At 36.7% G+C, this 25713-nt stretch overlaps 1 protein-coding gene and 1 pseudogene across 3 annotated transcripts in view; one reads left to right on the forward strand and one right to left on the reverse strand.

Moving 5' to 3' along the window:
• The window catches only part of Cenpi (centromere protein I), a 105620-nt gene that overhangs the window by 22996 nt on the left and 56911 nt on the right, over nt 1-25713 (forward strand). The gene's annotated exons all lie outside the window — the stretch shown is intronic.
• LOC101716988 (TLC domain-containing protein 4 pseudogene) lies at nt 22702-23535 on the reverse strand (annotated as a pseudogene).

The raw sequence follows: 25713 nt of genomic DNA on the forward strand, positions 1-25713 counted from the left end.
CTTTTGCCATTGATTTCTAGTTCCACCCTGCTATGATCTGATAATATGCATGGGATAATTTTGATTCTTTTGCATTTACTTAAGCATGCTTTATTGGTTAGTATGTGGTCTTTTTTCCCATGTGCTGCTAACGAGAATATACATTTTGTTACTGTTGAATGGAACACTCTAGATATTAAATCTGTTTGAAAATTTAGTTCAACTCTGATATTTCTTTGTTGATTTTTTGACTAGTTCATCTATTATTGACAGTGGGATATTGAGATCCCGCACTACCATTGTTGTCTGAGTTATTTTTCTTGGTGCTGAGACAAAATAACTGACATTCAAAGTTAAAGGAGGAAACGTTTATTTTGGGTCACAGTTTGTAGAGTTTTGATCCATATTCAGCTGGCTCCAAAGCAGCATAGTGTGACAGAGGGGCATTGCAGAGGAGAAACAGTCCATGCCAGGGTAGTCAAGAAGCAGCAAGCCTCCCTTTCTCTTTTATCCCATATAGGCTACAATCCTTTGGGATGATGCCACCCACCCTCAGGATGGGCCTTCCCATGATCCACATCCAAAACTATAATTAACCAATTAGTGCATGTCTTAGTTACTTTTCTCTCCTTGCTGAGACAGAATTCCTGACACCCAAAGTTAAACCGGAAAGGGGTTATTTAGCTTATAGTTCATAGAGGTTTCAATCCATAATTGGCTGGTTCCAAGGCAGGGTGGCATGGCAGACAGGACTCGAAGAGGAGAAACAGTTCATGGAAAGGGGTTATTTAGCTTATAGTTCATAGAGGTTTCAATCCATAATTGGCTGGTTCCAAGGCAGGGTGGCATGGCAGACAGGACTCGAAGAGGAGAAACAGTTCATGACAGCCAGAAGATAACAGAAAACAACAAGGGATCTTAACAGCATCTTCCTGCCCCTTTTATCTTATTTAGACTATTTAGGGCAGGTAACACTCACACCCTTAATCCTAGTGTTCTGGGGCCTAGCATTGCACCATGAATCACTCTAGATTCAGCCACTCCCGAAATAACCCCCACCTCATATGTGTGAGGCTTTGGGGGGGACATCTAAACACAAGTCATAAAATTCTGCCCTTAGCCCCCCAAAGACTCATGCACATCCCTGTATGCCACGGGCATTTAGTCCATCTCTAAAAGTTGCCAACATCCAAACAGTTTCAGCATTGCTGAGAAGTCCAAGCCCAAAGTCTCTGAGATTTAAGGCAAACTCTTAGCTGCTAGCCCCTGTACAAATGAAAAGAATGTCAAACACTTCCAGCATTCAATGGCACAAGATAGACATTACCATTCCAAAAGGTACAAATAGGGGGATTCAAAGGAATGGGAACAAAGCTAGTCCAAGATCCAGCATAGCAAACATTAAATCCCACAGTTCCACTTCCAGCATCCCTGGCAATCTGCAGAAAGTTGTGAACTCCAAAGGGCTTGGTTGGCTTTGTCCCTATGACACTGCAGATGGTTGTAGCTCCCACAGCTTCTCTCTTGGTCCAGTTCTGCTCCCTCCTTGTAGCTTTCCTCAAATGGCCCACGTTTCTGGCTTCTCCAAACTTCTGGGGTCTCCATTGCACCTTCAGCTTCACACAGCTTCACACAATGCCCTTTCTGGGGCACACTTCCTGGCCTCCTAGGCCTTCTTCTGAAGTCTGAGTGGAAGCCTTCCTAACCCACAACTCTCCATTCTGCATGCAACTAAAACCTGTACCATGTGGATGACAACAAGGTCTGGTGCCAGCTGGAGCAATAGCTAGTCATAGCTACAACCTCCCCTCTTAGAACTGCATTCATTGTGTTCCATAGATTTTAGTATGTTGTTCTGGTATGATCATTTGATTCTAGGAACTGATTTCTTCCTTGATTTCTCATGATCCATTGATTATTTGAGAATATGTCGTTTAATCCCACTGTGCTTGCATAATTTCTGTTATTTTTGTGCCATTGATTTCTGGTTTCATTGCACTGTGATCTGATAATATGCAAGGGATTTTGGGGGGGGGGGTACCTGGGATTGAACTCAAGACCTTGCACTTTCGAGGCAGCTGCTGCACCACTGAGCTAAATCCCTGGCCCCTCTCTTGTTTTTTTTTAACCATGCTTTATAAGCTAGCATGTGGTCTATATTTGAGAAAGTTCCATGCGCTGAGACTATTTATTCTATTTTTGTTGGGTGAAACACTGTAGATATCTATTAAGTCCATTTATTTGTTTGAATGTGTGGTTCACCTCAGATATTTGTCAATTTTATGTCTAGTTGATCTTTTTTTTGATAGTGGAGCAATGACATCCCCTTTATAATTGTGTCGATGTTTCTGTGATGTTTTATGTCCGCTAGTGTTTGTTTCATGAAGTTGGGTCTGCTGGTATTTTGAGCATTTATGTTTATATCTGTTATCTCCTGTTGAATTGTTCTCTGAACCATTGTGTAATGATCTTCTTTGCCTCTTCTGATCAGTTTTGGCTTGAAGTCTTTGAAAATAGGATAGTTTCTCCTGTTGGTTTTCAGGTTCCCCTTGCATGGAATATTTTTTTATCTCATGATTTTAGCTTATGATTTTAGTTCATTTGAGGGTAAATATGCCTTTTTTTATACAGCTTACCATTTGATTTTGGTTTTTTGATCCAATCCGGCAATCTTTGTCTTTTAATTGGGGAGTTGAGTCTATTCACATTGAGAGTTATTACTGAAAGGTATTGATTTATTCCTATCAAATTATTTTTCTGCAGCTGATTTCTTTTTTTTTCCCCTTCTGCTTAACTGCTCCCCCTATACATCACATATTCTACTGGACTTTTTGGCATCATTGGCTTCATTGTCTCTTTGAAGGGTATCCTTCAGAATATTTTGGAGTGGTGGTTTGGTGCCCATAAATTTCTTAAGATGTGCTGTGTCATGGAACAACCTTATGTTTCCCTGAATTAAAAAAAAATAATTGTGGAGGGTTAGGTTGGAAGTTGTTTTCTTTTAGCATTTTAAGTACTTTACTAGAACCTCTTCTGGTCTTTGACTTTTGTGTTGAGAGCTGGGAGTGGTGATGCATGCCTGTAATCACAACATCTGGGATGCTGAGGCAGGAGGATCGCTTTGAGTTTAAGACTAGCCTGGGGTACATAGTGACTTTATGGCCAGGCTAAAGTATGTAGCAAGATCCTGTCTCAAAAATCCAGACCAAAACAAAAAATAAAAATAAAAAGTTTTGTGGTGATAAGACTGCTTCAGTTCTAATTGGTTTTACCTTTATAAGTGATTTGTTGCTTCTCTCTGACAGCTTTTAAGATTCTGTCCTTGTGTTGGACTTCTGGGATTTTGACCATGATGTGTTATGGAGCTCTTTTCTGGTGAAAAAGTCATATTTTGCTCTTGTCGTTTGTTTTTGCTACATGTAGTGTTCCACTCTGGCACTTACATCCTCTTAGGATATTGACAATATTAGTCCACTGGATCCTTGCTTCCATTGTTATTGAGTTGCTGTGAGTGTAATCTGTCTTTTCATATCTTCTCTCTGGCTACTTGACTTTCTTTGTTGTTGTTGTTTGGGTTTTTTGTTTTGTTTTATTTTGTTTTAGGGAGTTTTTTTGGTACTGGGAATTGAACTCAGGGCCTTTGTACCGAGCTATATCCCCAGTCTTCTTTCTTTATTTTGAGACAGGTCTTGCTATCTTGCTATGTTTCCCAGGTTGGGCTCAAACTTGAGATTCTCCTTCCCATCTTGCCAGAGTGTGGTGATAATAGGCATGTGATTATGCCTGCTTTTTGGCTGTTTAAGAAGTTTTATAGCAATACAATTCACATTCCATGTGGTTAACCTATTTAAAGTATAAAATTCACCATTTTTTAATTTAGTTACAGATAAGTGCAACCATCGGCAGAGTAAATTTTAGAACATTTTAATAAATTCAAAAAGAATTTCAGGCCAGGGATTATTTAGCTCAGTGGTTCCACTGCCTGCCTTGCAAGCACAAGGTCCCGAGTTCAGTCCCTGGCACCAAAAAAGAATCCCCATAACTTTTAGCTATCACTTCTCCCTATTCCTAAGCAATCTCCAGTCTATTTCCTGCCTTTATAAATTTGCTTATTCTGAGAATTTCATATATATGGGGCTTGCTTGTGTTTCTTAATAAATGTTTCTGAGTATCTTCCATGCTGTTGCATGTACCAGTGTCTGTCTGTCTCTGTCTTCCTTTTTTCTGTTCTTTTCTTGCTTTCTTCCTCTTTCTTGCCCTTTTTTTAAATTTTTCTTTTTTTTTGCAGTCCTGGGGATTGAATCAAGCAACCTGTTCAAGTTCTTTTTTATTTTGAGACAGGGTTTCCCTAAGGCACTAAGCTTCCCAGGCTGAGCTTGAACTTGGGATCCTCCTGCTTCAGCCTTCCAGAGTTATATGATTGCAGGTGTATGCCACCATGCCCAACTATCATTTTATTTTTTAAATGTACATTTTTATATCATGAAAGTCACCATTTATTTACAGAGAGAAAGAGCCGGGGATTTAGCTCAGTAGTTCTGGCGCCTGCCTCGCAAGCGTGAGGTCCCAAGTTCAATCCCCGGTAGCAAAAAAATAAAATAAAAATAAATAAAAGTATTTACAGAGAGAAAATAATTTATAAGTATTATAAAACTATACATAAGCTATTACATAAGTATTATAAAACTATTACATAGTAAACCTACTTAAGAGGTATGATCAAAAAATGGTGTGTTTTTAAATTAAATTTATTACAGTAAAATATATATTCCCATTAATCCCCTCAAAATAGTCCCTCTTGCTTAGAACACACTTATTCTACCATTTATATCACTAGTAAAGTAGCTCCGAAAGGCCTCTTTCATTGAGTGTCTTTAGTTGTGCTGTCATGGCTGCCTTGATGTACTGAAATGATTCAAAACCTTTACCTTTCATGGTCATTTTCACTTTGGGGAAGAACCAGAAGTTGCATGTTGCCAGATCCAGTGAATAAGGTAGATGAGGGCACACTGTATGTTTTTATGAGTTTGCCTTTCTGTTGGATGACACTTGGCAACAGCATTCATTGTATATCTGATCATACCTTGTGAAGATATTCGTGAAAGAGGACCTCCAGAAGTGTTTCAGAAAGTGGGAAGATCAATGGGATCACTGTGTTCAAAATGCAGGAGAGTATCGAGGGGTATTAATTGCTATATGTCTTATTATATAACAAACTTTGTATTTAACTATTCCCCATAGTTTTCCCTTCTTGTTTATGCATACTAACACAGCCAGGTATATGTTTGCATGTATATGGGTGGACAGTTTTCCAGTTCTTTATGTAAATTGTATGATTTTTACTAAGACTTTGACTAAAATTAGGGGGAAATCATAAGTCAATTTTTTTTCTGATTTTAGGTATACATTACAGCCTCGGAAGGGATAAAAATGATACTCTGAATAACTGCCAGCTAGCATATTTTATACAAAGGATCTGATATCTATATGTCTATACTGTCAAGTGTACAGTTATTTACCGGTACCAATGTTGATGCTTTATATCATGGACCATTGGATTTGGTCATTTTGCATATGCTTCTGCAGTAAATCCTGGAGTTTTGAGTTCCATCAGTTTCTTTTAATACCTTTAATAAGCTTCCCTTTGTGTCTTTAGCTCTTTGGAGTGGAACTCAAACACTTGGATCAAAACGGTTACTAATTAAGAATTCTATTATTCAGTCTTTTACTGTGACACAAAACCACACATAGCATTTTCATGAATGTTGCAAGCTAAAAGTATTCTCTCACAGAGCTAGACTGAGGAAATATAATAGCAATCATATAATAGCAATCATTTATTGAATATTGAGTTTATTTCAAGCCTTTTATGGTTGTCATTAGTTTTCTTCACAATGTGACTAAGATTTTTTTGCTTTTTAATTTGTATATGTTTATGGTTATATAATAATAGTTCCCTATGTTTTAGGAAATTTGGTACTTGTATATATAGTATCTTATTTTATTTCAGTACTCTTTTCATGGACAAAAGGAAGAATTTAAGAGACTTTTTTTGGAAATAATAAGAAAAAAGCTCTTGGTGGATACCAAAGAGGGGGAAGAAGTCCAATGTTCTCTCTTTGTTTTGGCCTTATATAAATAAGCAGAGTTTTAATTAACTTAGCATGTCTTCTTCTTTAGAGGAAAGATCCTTATCTCCCTTGTTATGTTCCTTTTATCTTTTTTCTTCTGTTTACCTTTGCATCTCTAAGCTTGGCTTAGATGCTTGAATTATCACTTAACCCTGGTGGGCTATTATCTTTTATCTGACCCTATCTTTAGATTTAATTCTGACTGCCTTACTCATAATAACTAAACCATTACAGTAGAATGCAAGAGATTATTTCAATTCTGTTGTACTTATTTAAGCATATCTTTTGGCCTAAAATATCATCTATTTTAGAAAAAGTTCCATAGACTGCTGTGCAGAATGTATTTTCTCTTGTTGGATGGAACACTCTCTAGATACCTATTAAACCCATTTGTTCAATCATTTGGTTCAACTCTGATATTTCATTGTTGGCTTGTCTAGTTGACCTGTCTATTTGTGAGTCGGGTATTGAAGTCCCTCACTATGGTTGTATAAGTATCTACCTGTCCTTTTAAGTCAAGTAGTTTTTGTTTTATGTAATGGGTATGCTTACATTTGGTGCATACATGTTTCTAATTGTTATGCCTTCCTTATGAATTTTTCCATTTACCAATATGTGGTGAACTTTATCTCTCCTGACAAGTTTTGGTTTGAAGTCAACTGTCTGAAGTTAGTAGAGCTATTCCTGTTTGCTTTCTCGCTTCAGCCGTATGAACTATCATTTTCATCCTTTTATTTTTAGTTTGTGTGTTTACTGGTGAACGGCATATGTCTTTTGTTGACAACTATTATAATTTTATATTTTTGAGCTAGTCTACCAATCTGTGTCTCTTAATTGGGAAGTTAAGACTATTTACATTGAGTGTTATTACTGAAAGGTATGTCCTGAGTTCTGTCATATTGATATAAGAGAAATATAACTCCCAACCTGTTAGATATCACATGTGCTGAGTTCATGTCCCCTGAAATTGAAGAATGTATTCCAAGGAAGAGCAGAGGTTAAGAGTAGGAAGGATTTATTGAAAAATAGCTCCTGAGAGACAAGAGAGGTCCCAAGTGAGTTGCTGTTAAGATCCTTTCTCAGGGTTAATTTATATGAGTACAAAGGGGGTCAAACTATAATCAACCAATAAGATTACAAGTATAGCCACTAGGTAATATTGATCCTATAAGGAAGTGGGGCACATAACAAGGGTATATGTTTGGCATCATTAAGTTTGACTTATCTCTGATTTCTAAAACAAGAACATTTTGAGAAGGGATGGGTCCAGGTGTTCTGGTCACCCACCCCAGTGTCTGATGCATATCTGGATTTAATGGATTAGCTGGTACTAATTACAGTTCTGTTTATCCATTAGGGAAGTATGCGAGTTGGAGCATTGTGACTTTATCTTGAGGCCTTGCCTTCTTCAGATGTGCCTCCACTACAGTTCTCATGTCATTAATTTTCACTGACTTCTTGAGAGCCCAGTCCCTCTCTGACTATATGTTAATTTATATCTAGCTTAGCTGCCTATAATATCCACCCCCCAAGAGGTATCCCTAACTCTGATTAGGGAAGAATGGGTATAGTTTCAATCTAACTGCTACAAGCTGAGAAGGGTCAGTGTAGGGAAGACTGCAGTCAGGGTCCTTCTCCAGAGAGGTAATCTAATGTGCTTTGGATATAATTCATGTTGGGGTTTAGCAGTTATAAACTCCCTTTAGAAGGTTGATCTAGTGGATCCCGGTAAAAGGAGTTTGGCACGTTTGTCATTGGTTCCATCTGCATGATCACTTGGAGTTTGGTAGCCTCTAATGAAAATAAACAAACTTTTCCAAGAGATTAAAGCATGTACAATCAAAGCATGAGCACTAGAATGGAAAGGCAGGTTGGGGAAAGAGCCATGTCTAGATACTGCTCTTAAGAGACTGTAATAGCAACTGTAACCAACTGGCTCCTAGTCCTGTCTGTTGATGGAGATTATATTTAAGGGGTTTTTTTCACCAAATCTGAATTATTCATCTAAAGACCACATATTTCACTAATTAGTGCACAAATCCTTCCAGTTTTAGCTGTAAGAAGATGGAGGGTTCAGTGGTTTTAAGAGATAATTTTAGCTAAGGAATTTAAAGATTCTTGCTGAGCTTTTATAGCTTTCACTGTAGTTTTCTAGCCATATTGAACCATAATAGTGGTCAGCTACAAGTGTAGCTTGAAACTGACAGCAGGGGTCAGTGATTGGTGCCTCTTTTCTATATCTAACTTTTATTACTGCTATTATTTTTTATACATCTTTTGATTATATTTTTCTGCTGGGTGTTTAAGATCAAGTTAATGTGAGACCTGTGTTAATCAAAATTAACCTCTCACTGTATCTTAAGATCAGTTAAATCTTCTCAGGTGTTACTTTTGGAACCATGTATAGAGCCTCTCTGCTCCTCTGTCAGTGTCATCTGCCAGAATGGGTCATGGACTTGTTTGGCCATGTAGCTTCCTGTGACAGCATGGGAGACTTCTCTTTGGTGACCCTACATTTTAAGCACACTGTGCATTGGTTGGCTCCTGTTCTCTGGGGCCCAACAATCTTGCTGCTCAGGAGGTTGGGTGACTCGCCAGGGTTGTAGGATCTTGTAGAAAAGGTCCCCTCATGTCCTGGGCCCCTGTTGACCTTGGAGTGCCAGGGCCAAAATATTGGCTGGCCTTTTAGCCCAGTTATCTTTCTAGTTGTGGTCTCCAAACTTCAGTTGTTGAACACCTAGAAGAGAAGAACGGTTACATCAGTATTATAGTGGGAGTAGTAGGTTTAATTTCATGGTCTCATGTAGATATCATGCACCTCTAAATATAAAGTATGACCAGAGAACTGTTATTTTTTACTAATCATGTTCACCTTAGAAGTAAAATTTTTGTAGAATGCTAACAGATAAAAGTTTGACAGAGAAGGTTTGAGATTAAGGGCAACATAGCATTTTAACATGACAATTATGATGATATTATTATCTCTGAAACACATTTAAATCTATTTTAGTACAAAATAATTTTTTAGTCAGTTACCTTTATCTAATTACAGCATACTAAATGACATAAAGAAACTTTTTTTTGTTATCTTTTGACCATTCTGTTACCAGAGTGACGTTGAAATAGAACGTTCTTGTTTATAGATGTATTTTACAGGTTGTTAATGCCTAATCTCTAATCATTAGCATAACCTTGTCTGGACTTCATAGTGTTTAGGTACCTCTAACTATTATAACACAATTATATAACAATCACACAAGCATAAGCTTGAAAATGTATCCGCATCATCTGGCTGGCTGTCTCATACTGGATTGGCATACACATTTCTTCACAGGGCCAGGGATTTAGCTCAGTGGTGCTGCTCCTGCCTTGTAAGTGCAAGGTCTTGAGTTTGATCCCCGGTACCAGAAAAAAAAAAAAAAGTAAGCACCTCACAAATAGCTGGAGCACAAGTAAGGGAAAGCCAGACACTTGAGCCTAAAAAGGTTACCACTATAAATAACATTAGGTGGAAATCACCAGTGTGATAAGATGTTTTTAGTTTGCTTCTTTGAAGGTCTGTACACTTGGGAAACAAAATTATGCCATTTAATATATCATAAGGTTAGCAATAATTGGTATAACAGCTGTGCATATTTATTTGCTACTCTTAAGACAAATTTTAGACTCATTTAACAGGTTTTATAATGTGCAACTATACTGACAAAAATTAAGGACATCTTTACAGCTCTGATAAATTTAGAGAACAGTGTTAATGACCTCACATAGACTTATTACCTAATATACAAGTGTATCTGATTTATACAATAACAAAAATGCTTGTGTATTCAAAGACAATAGATGTAAATCAAGTTTAAATGTCAGGACCAAATTTAAAGAGATGTCAAATTTTGATCATTTTATATGTTTAAGGTCTAAACATATATTATATAAAAAAGAGTGCCTTTTAGTTACTTTGTATGTATTAAACTTGCACAGTCTTAACTCTGTAAACTTATCTTTAAATCTTAGATTAACAACATAGCTTGTTTTTAGATGTATACATACATATATGCACAAATATATGTTATGTCATAAACTAAGATAATGTTGTTTCTTTAGCCAATCAGGAACTGATTACTGAAAACATTTTATAGGTTAACATTTAAATACTCTTTAACTCTTGAAGTTCACTTCTTAGTAGCCAAAAGCCTAACAAGAGAACACAAGAAACTTATTTGAGTAAAATATAGAATCTTTGTTTTTAAATCTAGTTTTGTAAGTTTAACCAAGAACTTCTCAGTATGTTAAGAAAACCTTGTTTTAGACATAGAAAGCTTAAACTTCTAATTATAGCCAACTTAAATATATCTTAACAATTGCTTTAGATGACTCATGAGAACCAAATCATAACATTTAAACACTGTAAGCTACACATATTATCTTTAACCAAAGAAAAACTTTTTTAAGTTATTGTAGGCAAGCAACAATAGACATTGTATTTATAAAACCACTCTGTTGATATTTTCTCAATTAGCTAGCAAGCTGGATGGAAATATGTTACCAACTTTAAAGACATCTTTATTTTTATCTTGTTAACTCTCTGTTAACCCTGTGAACAAAAGTATTAGAGCTATGAGTGTCTATTTATATACCAACCAAAATAGAACATATACCTGAAAATTGACACACAAAAACATATACAGCAACCCAATCACACATAACCTGTAGGTTATCAAACTGTAAGGCTTTTATTTGTAAGTCCTATGTAAGCTGTGAGACTGTCAGTCCTCATCTGTTAGTGTTTTAAATAAGTTTGGCTACCCTGAGAACCTATTCAAATGGTTTTCCATGGAAATCTCAAGAAGAGTTAAAAAGAAAAAGAAATTATTCAACTTGAAAACAAATATTTTTTTAAACAAAGCAGGTGCAGGTATTTCAACCATTTATTAACACACATTAGACAGATGGACAATCAGGTAGACACGTACCATACAACAGTTATTTTTAAATTGGAGTGCATTCTCAGATGTATTTGGCCAAGTTGAACTACAATAATGCTTTTACCATTTTTAGGTTTGTAACTATAGACTAGTCAATGTTTTTTAGGTCATCAGTTAACAGATCTCTTATAGTAACAGTCAGAAGGAAAAAAACCCTTTTACACCTGTGCAAGCGAAGACTGCTTTTAAGACAGGTCCTAGGCTGATGGTTTATCTTATTGAAATAGCCAGCTATACAGGCTTCTCATTGTTGCTTTGATACCCACAGCTGATAGCTAAAACTGCTGTTTTGATAGCCACATGTAATTGTTTCCTCTAAAGGAACAGACTGTTAAAGGTAATTTTAACTTTTTATTTTTAGGGAACACTCATCCTTTTCTTGATTAATAATTGACAATTTAAAATAATTGAAGGGCTTAGCTTTTTGTCCTTAGGGCACAGAGGACAAGGCAGGAGAACTTCAGGTTTGGTAATGGCAACTCTATAAGATGGTGCCTTAAGGACCAGAGTCATCTGGTTTTCCAATGACTTATATCTACACTTTGAACACAAGTCAGGATGCAAAAAGTCTGAACATAAAATACTTCTGACCATTTTTCCTCTCTCTTACAGTACAACTCCCGTTTTAAAATAATATTATAATCAGTACTTCCCTCGTTCTAATTTGCCTTCTGGGGATAAGCAGGCCAGGTATGAGTGCAGAAAAATATTAACCAGCTTTTCTTCAGAGTATCAGGGTCTAGAAATATTTTTAGTGTGTAAAAATAAACTGCAAAGGGGTAAGGGAATTTGATACTGAGTTTCCCATCTGCAAAACGCAAAGGAGAGAAGAAGGAAGCCTTTTTAGCCTATCTTGGTTTTTATGTGCCCTTGGGGCATCCCATGAGCTTACCCTGATCCAGAGCAAGTGGCTGCTATCTGGAAAATGACCAGAAGATAGATAGGTCTGGACTGGCCACCCTTACCAATGTGTACACCCACTTGTTTTGATAACTCATATTTCTAACTCAAGAGTGTATTTCCAAAAGCCCAAGGTATAGCTGATTCCCATGTTTGAGAAGGGAAGCATTGCCAGCAAAAATAATGACAAAGAGACCTGAACAACTGCCTTTTAAATCTTCAAAAGGAGTGAGAGGAAAAGAAAAACTCAAAGGGCTGATTGGAAATATTCCAACTATATTGTTTAAGGCTTACTTTCTAATTGTATTTGAGGATTCTAAATTGAGAAGCTCTGCAACACAAGAGCAGGAAGAGGGGCCCCCTGTAACATTGTTCCCTATATAGTCCCCTACCCCTCTTGAGGTTACAAACCAAATTGTCAGGGAAAATGAGCTGGTGACAAACACTGAAAAATTCCAGCCTGAGAAGATCTATTACCTTTGGGGATAGATAGAGGCATGTAATGGCCCAGAAAAAAAATCCCTCCCTTGGCTCCTAGGACAAAGAAGTCTCTGGGACATTTTTGTGCTATCTACCTAAATGCTCAGGCCCCTTTCATCAGCAAGACAAGGCTAGGTTTTACTCAAAACCCATTCTGAAAGTCTACTCTTTGCCCATCAACCACAACTTACACATCAGTGAAAGTATGTATGTGAATTTCTTCCCTCCTCTACACACATAAATGGTGAGAACCAGATCTAGTAAAGGAGAGAGCCAGGAGGTTGGGGCCTTTCTGAGAATGTGAGGGAGTAAGAGTAAGAAAAGTAAACCATTGGGGCTCTTTCTCAGTTCAAGTCCATATATTCTACCAAGCCCTGTGGATAGTGTCAGCTATCACCTGATCTGCCAATTGAATCTACATGGTTTGGGACATGATCCCAACCACCCAAAAAGGGAATCCACAGCATCAGGCAGACTCAGTGTATGCCCTTTGGTTTAGAGAGAATAAAAGAGCATCAAGTAGATGTGTTTTAGATGCCAGATGTGTTTGCTTTAATAGTAGCTCCCTCTGGTGCCACCCAGAGGTCGGTTCCCTTCATAGCCTTCACGGAAAACTGTGGAGGCACTGGATTGAGATTGCACCTCACGTGTGCCTCCCTGGAATCCCTAGCAAGATTCTTTAAGTCTCAGCTGCTCAAGACGAGTGTAGGTGTTCCTCATCTAAGATGATTTCCTATCTTCAGCGTTCTTATAGACAAACACTCGTTTTCTGAGAGCTGACTGGGAGAGTTTTTAGTTGCTGGAAAGGAGAGAAAAGCTGAGTCAGATTGGAACTAAAACCTTTTCAGGGTCTCTCTCCTTGATATTTAGCAGAAATATGCCCCTAAAAAGAGGAAAGTGTAGGGCCGGGGATTTAGCTCAGTGGCACCGCACCTGCCTCGAAAGTGCAAGGTCCTGAGTTTGATCCCTGGTACCAAAAAAAAAAGGAAATTACAAAGTGACCGGAAAAGCGATCAGTGAAAAGCAAGTTTTCTTTTCATATGCTCACAGTGAGTAATGAGATAGTCCACTCAAGAGTCATCACCTTCATTCTTGGAAGACAAGAGCAGAGAATCTCGGGCTGGGGATTTAGCTCAGTGGTTTCGCTGCCTGCTGCGCAAGCACAAGGACCCAAGTTCGATCCCCGGTACCAAAAAAACCCCAACCAAACAAAAAAGAGCAGAGAATCTCAAGAGGTATGACTGTCTCCTCACCAGCAGAGGATCAAACCAGAAAGGAAACCGAGGCCCTGCAGGCTTGACATTCCCCTCCACAGGCATGGAAGGGTTATCAGGCCAGACAGTCCCAGAGGAACCTGTCCTTGCAGATGTAAGAACAGTAGCCACACTAATATCTTTATTTGGCTGAGGAAGTCCCATTTTTTATACTGAGGCATAATTTTCCCTAAATAGGCTAGATTCTATCTAAAACCCACCCTAGAGATTTTTTCTTAAGTTCTTTTATTGGTATATTTTGGGTATACAATACATTTACATTTATCATTGGGTGCTTGTACCTGTACATGATGTATCTTGGTTCTTATTTTATCCCCATTCCCAGCCCTCCCTTCACCCCCTCCACCCTTCCTATTTACAAAGACTTTGTTTCCATTTTCTCCTTTTCTCATAATTTTTGCTTTCCCTTCTTTCCTTTCCCCTTCCCTTCCTACTTCCCCTACCCCTTTTGGACCTTTTCTTCCTATTTCAAATTATCTTTACATGGCATTTTCCAAATTCACAGCATAGTTAAAATTTCCATGAAAAACAAAGTCCACTAGGGGGAGCTCCAACATTACTTTCCCTACTTTACTGCTGTGCTAATATAAGGCAACAAACCACCTTGTAACCAAGTGAAGAAAAGAAGTTCAACAACTAGTAATTCTAAGTACAGCGCATACAAAACAAAAATGCAAGGCCCTACCTACAAAAATAAAATGTCCCATCAATGAAATCTAAGTATGAAGACATCATAATTTTCCCATGCTCTCAATTTAAATCTATCATCTTCTTTTGGGGGTGGTACAGGGGATCGAACTCAGAACCTTGCACTCTCGAGGCAGGTACGGTGCCACTGAGCTAAGTCCCTGCCCCAAATCTATCATCATTTTAACAAACAAACAAAAAGACACGGCATAAGCAACTAACAAGCAAGACAATAACAATTCTTGAGCATATTTGCCATCATCAACCTTGGCTTATCTGTTACTTCTAAAACAGGAACATTTTGGGAAGGGATAGGTCCCAGTGTTCTGGTCACCCACCCCAGTATCTGATGCATATATGGACTTAAAGAACTAGGTGGTCCTAATTACAATTCTGCTTATCCATTAGGGAAATATGCAAGTCCTTGCCTTCTTCAGATGCACCTCCAGCCACAATTCGTATGTCTTTAATTTTTACTGACTTCCTTGAGAGCCCAGTCCCTGTCATACTGTATATTAATTTATATTTAATTTAGCTGCCTATAATAATAATTTACTGATGCTGAGTCTTTGCTGGGTATGGTAGTGCAAGCCTATAATCCCAGCACTCGGGACTGAAGAAGGAGGATTGCTGTGAGTTCAAGGCCAGGCTGAAGTACATAGAGAGACCCTGTCTAAAAACAATAACCAAAAAAAAAACAATGCTGATTTCTTTACTTTCTTTTTTCCTTTTGTTTAACCACTCTTCCAATTAGATTTTTTTTTCTTTGATATCTTTGGTGATATTGGCCTCACTGACTCTGTCTAGGACTCTTTTGAGTACTTACTGCAATACTGGCATGGTAGTCATAGATTTCTTTAGATTCTCTTTATTGTGAAAAGTCTTTATTTTTCCATCCATTTTGAAGGATAATTTTGCAGGATATAATCTGGACTCATATGTAATCAGGAAGTAAGCCTTTCTATAAGGAGATGAAAAAATCTCTTCAGCTGGTACCCTGTTGGACAACAGTTTTCTTTTAGAGCTTGAAAACCCTCACTTTAAGCTCCTAAAGTTTGTGTTGAGAAATGTGCTGTTATTCTGATAGAATTGTCTTCATAAGTTACTTGATGTTTTTCTCTTAACAGTTTTTTGTTTTGTTTTTTTTCTCCGTACCGGGGATCGAACTCGGGACCTCGCGCTTGCACGGCAGGCGCCAGAACCACTGAGCTAAATCCCCGGCCCCCTTAACAGCTTTTAATATTCTCTCTTTGTGCTGAATTTCTGGGATTTTGACTATGATGCATCATGAAGAGGGCTCTTTTCTGGTCATGTCTGTTCGGGGTTCTAAATGTCTCATTTACTTGGATATTCATTCCTTAGATTTGAAAATTTTCTACTGATTTCAGTGAATAATTTTTTTATACCCTTAGTGTTATCTAATGTTTCCTTAGCTCTTGTAATTCGTCTGTGTGTGTGTGTGTGTGTGTCTGTGTGTGTGTGTGTGTGTGTTTTGAGCCATTTAGCAGCTGTTGGACCCAAATTTTATGGTTTCTTATTGTTTTTAGGGTATCACTGAGTACGTGATTAACCTTTTCTTCAAGTCCTGACAGTTTCTCCTCAAATTTGTCATGCCTGCTGCCCATACTTTCAATTGAATTTTTCATACCCAGGATTTCTGCTTCATTCCTTTTCATAATCTCTTAATTCTTTACTAAAATAGTTGTTCGTACCCAGCATTATCTTCCTTTAAGTCCTTCAGTTGCTTCTTCGTGTCTTCTTTATCCTCATTGATCAACTTATTAATATTTTCATCTGTTTATTACTTCTTTGATCTTGTAGAACATTTTGTTAATCACTTCCTGAGTGAGTTTTGTTGGTTCACCTTTGATCTCTTCAATTATTTTAGCTATTTATGTTTTCAGCTATTTGTTCTTTGAATTCTTTGGAAATTTCCCCATTTCCTTTCTTATGAGCTTAGCTTTTAGGGAATTGTGAGTTTTTGGAGGTATCTTACTGACTTGTTTTCTCATGATTCCTGTGTTTTTGTGTTGAACATTGTAGGTCAGTTTGGATAGAAAGCTGTGACACTATAGTAGAAATCTCTTTAGTATGTAGATTTCTTGCTGTGATGTATACTTGGTTTTGGATATATGTCAGTATGCAGTTACCTACTCCAGTAGTTCAAAGAACTGGGTTCAGTCTCAAATTGGTGCCTTATGAAGAAAACAATTACTGATAATAACAAAGAACCAGTGATATATCAGCACCTAACTTAAGACTTTTTTAAAACCTTTACGAGTCTTTCAAATACACCTGGCAGGGAAGAGTAGTAGTAATGGAGAATTGACTGAGAACTAGAAAAGGAAAAAGGAAAAAATGAGTGGAAATAAAATAAACTACAATGAGCTAATATAAAATAAAAAGAGGAAGAAATATTGAGAAAATACATTTTATTTTATTGGGGGCTCAGTCCCTCCTGTTTCTCTTGTGGTGGGCAGGCATGTTTGAATGGTAAATAGTATGTGGTTGACTCTCCTTTACCTTTGACATCTCTCTTTACCTCATTTTGTTTTTATTTTGTTTATAAAACTGACCAAATTACAATACAAATGAATTTTGTGTTCAATCATATTTTGTAAAGAATGAGAATTTTTCTCCTTTTTTCTAACAGATCACTAACTGGGTTCTTCCAGGCAGAAACTGTGTCCTTGAAGGGGAATGGGGTAGGGATCAAACCCAGGGTCATGTATATGCCAAACAAGTACTCTACCACTGATCTCCACCCTCAGCTGTGAGGCTGTGCCTTTTATAACCCAAGTGCTTAGTAACACAGTTCATGGCACATAGTATATTAACTTCATGGAAAAATGACTTTTTGTCTATTTTATTCGGTATTCAGTAAATATTTGTTTCATGAGTGAATAGGAACTACTCTTATGTGTCAAATTCACCTTCTTGAGTAGTTTTCATGATGTTGACTTGAGAATCTCTGTGGTTCAGTTTGGCTGGAGAGGAGGGGGCCTACTTTTCATTTTCTTTTTTCCTATCTTTTTAGGCAAAATATTTACCAAAGTATATTATACATGCAGAAAATTTCCTATATCACAACTGATCAGCTTGGCTAATTTTCACTAACTGAATACATACATTTGTGTAATTATCACACAGATAAATAAATAGGGAGACAAAGCCCTAACTTATAAAAGTAATCTTTTAAAAAAGTCATTTTAATATAATTTGGTTGGAGGCTGACTTCATAGTGAACCATATGTGGCAGTTAAATATTTGCCAGGAAGATAACTAAAATATTGAATCCATATGAATTTTTCCTTTCTAGCCATAATTAAAGGAGGTGAGATTTGGTATAGTGCTGGAGGAGCCTAGAGCCAGTGATTATGTGAAACTCATTTCATACTCAACAGGATGAATAGCATTGATAATAGTTCATATCCTAGAGGTGTGAGGTAATGAATTTTTTTTACTGAAATCTAAGTTTATGCTTCTTAAAAGGATGTCTAGTCTTTCTGAAACCTTTTCTAAGCTCAGAAAAGGCAATATGATATGTTATACTTTAAAGTCTAGAGTCGTAACTACCAAAATATGATTTAAATTTTTAAAAAATTTTATTGGTACATGTTTATAGTGCATAATGATTACATTCATCATGGGGAGTGGTCACATGTGTTTAACACAGCTTAATTACTTTTACTTATCCTACCCCTCTCCTCAGTCCTCCCTAACTCCATCTCATGGTCCCCTTCACATTTGAAAAAGATCTATGTAAGTTATATATACTTTGGGTTGCTCATATAAAAGAAGTTAAGCAATATTTAAGCTTGTATGTCTGATTTATTTCACTGAACAGTATGGTCTCAAAGTATATCCATTTTCCCACAAATGACTTACATTTATCTTTTATAGCAGAGTGTATTGTGTATAAATATCTCATTTTCTTTATCCATTCATCTGTTGATGGGCATATAGGCTATTTCTAAGATACAGCGATTATAAATTGTGCTGCTATAAACATGGGTATGCATGTATCACTGCAATATGAGGCCTTTAATTCTTTCAGGAAGATACCTAGAAGGGGTATAGCTGGGTCCAATGGAATTTCTAGTTTCAGCTTTTTGAAGAATCTCCATACTGATTTCCATAGTGGTTGTACTAGTTTACATTCTCACCCACAATTAGAAGGGTGCCTTTTCCCCCCACAACCTCACCAACATTTGTTATTATTTGATTTCTTGGTGATAGTCATTCTTTCTGGGTTAAGATGGAATCTTGGTGTTTTAATTTGCCAGAGATATTGAGCATTTTTCATGTATTTATTGGCCAGTTGTTTTTGTTCTGAAAAGTGTCTTTATTTCAGTTGCTCTTTTTTTTAATTGGGTCTTTTATTTTAGGGGATTGGATTTTTTGAATTCTTTATATATTCTAGATATTTATTAGTCTTCTATCCAAGGAGTGCCTGGCAAACATCATTTTTTCCACTTCTGTAGTCTGTCTCTTTGTTCTGTTGGTTTTTTCTGTTGCTGTGCAGTAGCAGCTTTTTAACTTGAGCACCTACTGTTTTTTGGGGTTTTATTTGTTGTTTTTTTTTGGTACCGGGGATTGAATTCGGGTCCTTGTGCTTGGGCAGCAGGCGGCGAAACCACTGAGCTAAATCCCCAGCCCAGCTTTTTAACTTGAAATGATCCCATTTATAGACTATTTTTTATTTGTTTTGTTTTGGTTTGGTTTGGTTTGGTTTTTGAGATAGGGTCTCACTATGCAGTTCAGGCTGGCCTTGAACTCACTATGTAGCCTAGGCTGGTACTGAACTCCCAACAATCCTCCTGCCTCAGCCTCCCGAGTTCTGAGATTTCAAGCCTGTGCCACTATGGCAGGCTCCATTTGTTAATTTTTGACGTTATTCCTTGTGCATTTGTGTTCAGAAAGTCCTAACCCATGCCTATGCTTTCAAGAGTTTAACTATTTTATCTTACAACAGATTGTTTCTGTTTTAATATCTAGGCCTTTGAACCATGTTGATTTTCTTTTAGTACTTGGTGATAGATATGCGTCTATATTCAGTCTTCTTCATGTGAATAGCCAGTTTTCCCAGTACGATTTATTAACAGGACTATCTTTCTTCCAGCAAAAGGATTTGGCCCCTTTATCAAAGATAACATACCTCAGTGTGCCTGGAGTTGTTTCTGCATCTTCTATTCCATTCCATTTATCCACAAGTCTGTTTTTGTTTTTGCCATACTGTTTTTATCACTGTAGCTGTGTAATGTAACTTGAAGTTCAGGTTCATAGTTGCCCCTCCCTTACTCTTATCTAGAATTGCTTTTACCATTCTGGGTCTCTTGTGGTTCCATATGAGTTTTAGGATTGCTTTTTCTAGTTCTGTGAGGAATGCTGTTGGTATTTTTACTGAGATTGCATTAAATCTGTATATCAGTTTTGGAATGACCCTATTGTTTATGTCTGTTCAAGAAGAGGGTATATTTTTCCAATTTCTAATGTCTTCTACAATCTCTTTTTTCAGAGTACTATATGTACTTTTTCTTGTAGAGGTCTTTCACTCCCTTTGTTAGGTTAATTTCTAAGTATTTGTTTTCAAAGGTATTGTCAACGGTATTCTTTTTCTAATTGTTTTTTCTCTGTGGGTTTATTATTGGTGGATGGGAACACTATTGATTTTTTTGTGTGTTGATTTTTTTAGAGGGGCAGAGATAAGATTTGTTGATGAACTTGTTAGGGGCCAGGGGTGGCACAGTAGAAGCCTTCAGGAGTGCATGGCCCGCTACTTGTCCAGGGGACCGCAGTTCGGGATGTGTTTCACCCTGCAGTCATCAAGGATGAGGTGCTTCTCGGCTACCACATCTTTAAATTCATCTCCATTGAACTTGGTGAAGCCCCACTTCTTGGAGATGTGGATCTTCATGCCTGATCTCGTCTGTGTGTTGATTTTATATTCTGCTGTCTGCCAAATTTTTTTAGTAGTTCTAGGAATCTTTTGGTGGGGCTTTTTGGATCTTCTATGTAAAGAATCATGTCATGTGCAAATAAGGATCATTTAATTTCTCCTTTTCCTATATGTATTCTTATTTCTTTCTCTTTCCTGCTTGTTCTGGCTAATGTTTCAAGTACTATATTTAAACAGGAGTAGTAAAAGTAGACATTCCCAAAATTCACATTTGTTCAAAGAAAATGTTTGTGGGGGTTTATTCTTTCTCTATTTCCTTTAAATAATTTACTTTTTTTACCTTATGTTATCTATTACAAGCGTTGGCAAATTTTTTCCTTTTTTTATTTTAACATTTATTTTTGTAAAGGAATGAATTTCCAAAATAGTTTCATAATATAAATGTCTTCCTTTTTTAAAAAGCCCCTTTTCTTGCAAAAGAGCATGAACAAGATAAAATCACTGTCTTTCTTACATCCTCACCCTCTAGACAAACAATACATATTTAAGTGACTATGATGTGGACCTCAATAAATTCAATTATCAATATTAATATTATCTGCTTTTAAAATAAATACCTATATTTTACATTACTTTGTCAAAAATAAATATACCTTTCATAAGCCAATCAGCCTCATTTCATCATTTATTTATTGACTGAATTTTCAATTCCCATTTTTAAATGTTCTAGAACTTATCTGGCTCTAGCCACACTGGACAATCAAATTAAAAGTCTTGATTACATTCAACTAGCCTCCTTTCATCATCATAACACAAACATTGAAAGTAAATCAAACATTTTTCCTTCAAATTGGGAAACTAAATGGATTAAATCTTTTGGTTTGGGTTCAGTTAAGTTCAAGTATTTACCACTAGTTGAATTAAATTGTTTTTTCTTAGGTTAAGAGCAATCAGTAAAGTCAAGTGTTTGAGAAAAATAAAGGCAACAAGAATTAAATAATTCTATATTAGGACTGCAAAAAGCAAAGTGAACATACACATACATACACATATATACACACACACACACACACAGAGTCATTTATTTTCATGTTAAGTCAGTAATTTTGATAACCAGAATGCTTGGATTAAATTATCTTATTCCTTCAGGCTTTTTTAAGAAAGACAGAAGTTCAAAACACTCAAAGTGCTGAGTAAAAAAGTGTGCATGTAAACTGAGTAAAACATGAATATTTTGTCATTTTGGTCTGGTCCAGAAGAGACCTATTTATTTATTTATTTATTTATTTATTTATTTATTTATTTATTGGTACTGGGAGTTGAACTCGGGTCCTTGCACTTACAAGGCAGGTGGCAGAACCACTGAGCTAAAATCCCCACCCTGAAGAGACCTATTTTTAGAGCATGACAAAACATACTGCATAAGAAGACTACTGATGATGTTAGGTTCTGAACTTGGGAGATTTTACACATAGCAATAATATATTTTTCTTAGAAAAAATGAAAGGGAAGCAGACAGCAATGTTAAAATGATTTTTCTTATAGATCTTTTCTACAGCATTAGCCTAGTCCAGTGGTGGCAAACCTATGACACACATGCTGCAGTAGCTGCATCATGAAAGCTCTAAAAGGTTCACCATCACTAGCCTAGTCATTTATCAATGTGAATTCTTAGAAGAATCTCATCCTTAAAGGAGGTCCACAATATCTGCCTTAAGCCTTGCTACAAAGTAAAAGGAAATAAGGTGATAAAATGCTAAAATAGAAATAAGTGACATCTAAAAAAAATCTTAAAATCCAGGAAGTATATTCCATGATCAAACTAATGAAAAATCCTCAAAATTAGTAAAATACTTCATCACTAGTAGAAGATTGCATATCTAAAATAGAAAATGTCACTTCTAATAGCCTGGAGAAGAGATCATGTCAACAATTTGGAAAACTGTTATTGTAGGTTAAAATTGTAGGTTAAAAACCTACATAGGTGTTGACATAAGAAAAAAGTACAACACAAAAAAGTGTTGAGAGTTATTTACAGATTTAAACATAGTTCCCATCTTTTCAGCAAAAGTAGTAGCACACCAAGTGCCCCAAATTATCACAGTCATCTTTCCACAGAGAAAAATACAAATGCAGGCTACGAGATTTCTGAAAAGATTCACCACTATATTTATAATTTTTATTTAAAACTTTTAGATTTTATCCATGCTTATAATGCAGAAGAATAGAGAAAATCTTGGGATAAAGACTAAATTTTAGTTTCTTCTAAAAAGAAGAAAATATGACACTGAAACACTGAATAACAATTATAATTCATAAGGAACCACAAGAACATGCCAATTCATCCTATTAGTAGATATAATGCTGGGTAGTAATGAAGATTGCTTATCTAAACAAAGGTGTTCGACAAACCACACCTTTAATCAAGTTTTCCATTCTGAAGACTATTACTGGCTTTCTCTTGTCTGATGAGAGAGATGACTTCGATGCACCCTTTAGAGATTTTGATCATCCACATGACATTCATCACATCCCAGACAATACAAGTCGAGATCCAGGAACATTGGATTAGGCTGATGTAGGGTTCTGTTCCATACACGGGATACAATAAGCTATAGAAAGGAGGTATTACAGCAATCTGCACAATGAAGAACACCACTGTCACGAGAATTCCATTGATGACATTAGCTTTGGAAACCTTTGGATAGTTCAGAGCTTCAAAGAACCACTGCTGATTCACAAAAGGGCTGGAAAGCTCTGCAAGCAAGTAAAAAATTTGCAATGTACCCCAGCACTTGATATTTCAGTACAAACCAGTATGCATACAATGCTGCACAATAATGAATTATGAAAAATTTGTCACCAATCACTTTCCAATAGAAAATGAAAATCAACAAATCAGAAATGAGGTACTCTGAAGCAGTAGCAATATTTAGTTTCACAAATGATGAATTGCCCCAAAGTAAATCAGCTCTCGTAGCCTCATCAAAGAAGAAAATATATAGGCCTAAAATCGCAACCACAAAAGAATGGCATGTAGAGACTACCCTTGAGTTCCATTCAATCTTCTTTCCCAAGCTGAGACTATTAAAACCTGAAGAAACTTTTGCAGAAAACCAGTAACTTACAAAGTAGAAAAGAAACTGAAAGGTGAGAAAGCTGGTAAAAAGAGTGCTGATAATCAGTTTGGTGTCAGTATCCATATTTCATCAACAGGTTTCAGTCCATAATCGGCTGTCCCCCAAGGCAGGGTACGGAGGAGCAGCAGTTCACAGCAGCAGAAGCAGCAAAAGCAACAAGGGAGGCAATTGTTTCTTAAACAGCTAAATAGTAAATATTTTAGGGTTGAGGGCCGTACTGTTTTTATCCCAAGTCCTCAGGTCTGCTGGACTAGAGCAAAGGCAGCTGTAGGCAATATATAAATAAACATGAAGTCTGTAATCCAATAAAACTTTATTTACAAAAACAAACCATAGAGTGCTGAACCTTGATATAGAAGACTTCAACAGATGGACATGCAAAATGAAATATTGAACTGGTCATTCTATGATTTGTTTTTTAATTTTATTGGTACACTTTTGATGTACATAATGATCACATTCATCATAGGAGATTTGTACCTGTGCATAATATATCTTTTTTTTTTTTTTTTGGTACCGGGGATCGAACTCGGGTCCTTAGCTTGCGAGGCAGGCGGTGGAACCACTGAGCTAAATCCCCGGCCCAGCATAATATATCTTGATTCTTTTTTTCCCCATTTCCCTCCCCTCACTTCAACCCTCTTCCACTCCTTATTTACAAAAGCTTTATTTCCATTTTCTTCTTTTCTTCTTTTTTTTTTCTTTTCCCTTCCATTTTCTCTACCCCCTCCCTTGTTCCCCTTCCTATTTGAACATTTTCCTCCAACTTCCCAATATCATCCATTTTGATCCTTATTTGCCCTTTCAGTTTCTCACACAAGAGAAGCAATAAAATATTTAAACGTGTGTCCAATTTATTTCACGTAGAAGTATGGTCTCAAGTTCATCCATTTACTTAAAAATGTCTCAAGTTTATCCTTTATGGTCAAGTAGTACTCTATTGTGTGTGTGTGTGTTTGTGTGTATATATATATAAAAACATTTTCCTTATCCATTCATCTATTGATGGGCATCTGGGATGTTTCCAAGATTTAGCTATTACAAATTGTGCTGCTGTAAACATGGGTGTGCATATATCAGTATGGTATGATGCTTTTAACTCTTTTAGGATGATATCAAGATAGATACCAAGAAGGGAAATAACTAGGTCAAATAGAACTATTATACACACTCAGTGCAATCCCAATCAAAATATCAATAGCATACCTCTCAGAACTAGAGAGAATTCATTTGGAACTAGAAGAGACCTAGAATAGCAAAAGCAATTCTTGGCAACAAAGGCGAGGCAGGAGGCGTAACAATCCCTGACTTGAAATTATACTACAAAGCTACCGTGATAAAGACAGAATTGTACTGGCAAAAAACCCCTAAAACCCCAAGGATCAATGGAACAGAATAAAAGATGTAGAAACAACTCCAAACACACTCAGCCACCTTATCTTTGACAAAGGGGCCAACACCTTCAGTGGAAGAAACAGAGCTTCTTTGATAAATGGTGCTGGAAAAACTGGCTTTCTGCATACCAAAGACTAAAACTAGACCTGTGTCTCTCACCGTGCACTAAACTAAAATCAGAATGGATCAAAGATCTAAATATTAAAACAGAAACACTAAATCTGCTGGAAGATAGACGAGGTAGAATTCTTGAGGACATAGGTGTAGGCAAAGACTTCAGGAACAAAACTCCAGCTACATGGGAAATCCTACAGAGTCTGGGGATTTAACTCAGTAGCACCGCACCTGCCTCACCAAGTGCAAGGTCCTGAGTTCGATCCCCGGTACCAAAAAAAAAAGAATCAGCAACTGGGATCTTGTCTTATTAAAAAGCTTTTGCACAGCAAAAATCAACAGAGTGAAGAGACAACGCACAGAATGAGAAAAATGTTAGCCAGTTGTTCCTCAGACAAAAGACTAAAAGATCTAGAATGTGCAAAGAATTGAAAAATATCAGACCCTCCCAAATTTAAAGACCCAATCCAAAAATGGTCATCTGAAATGAATAGACACTTCTCAGATGCAGAAGTACAAACAGCAAATAAATATATGAAAAGATGGTCAGCATCATTGGTCATTCAAGAAATGCAAAACAACACTGAGATTCCATCTCACTCCAGAAAGAATAGCTACCATCAAGAAATCAACAACAAATACTGGCAAAGCTGTGTTGAAAAAGGAACCCTTCTCCACTGTTGGTGGGAGTGTAAATAGGTAGAACTACTATGGAAATCAATATGGAAATTC

The sequence above is a fragment of the Heterocephalus glaber genome, unplaced genomic scaffold (genome assembly GCF_053883595.1).
Source record: "Heterocephalus glaber isolate CG9 unplaced genomic scaffold, H.glaber_assembly_v1.0 deba00001613, whole genome shotgun sequence".
Taxonomy (NCBI): domain Eukaryota; kingdom Metazoa; phylum Chordata; class Mammalia; order Rodentia; family Bathyergidae; genus Heterocephalus; species Heterocephalus glaber.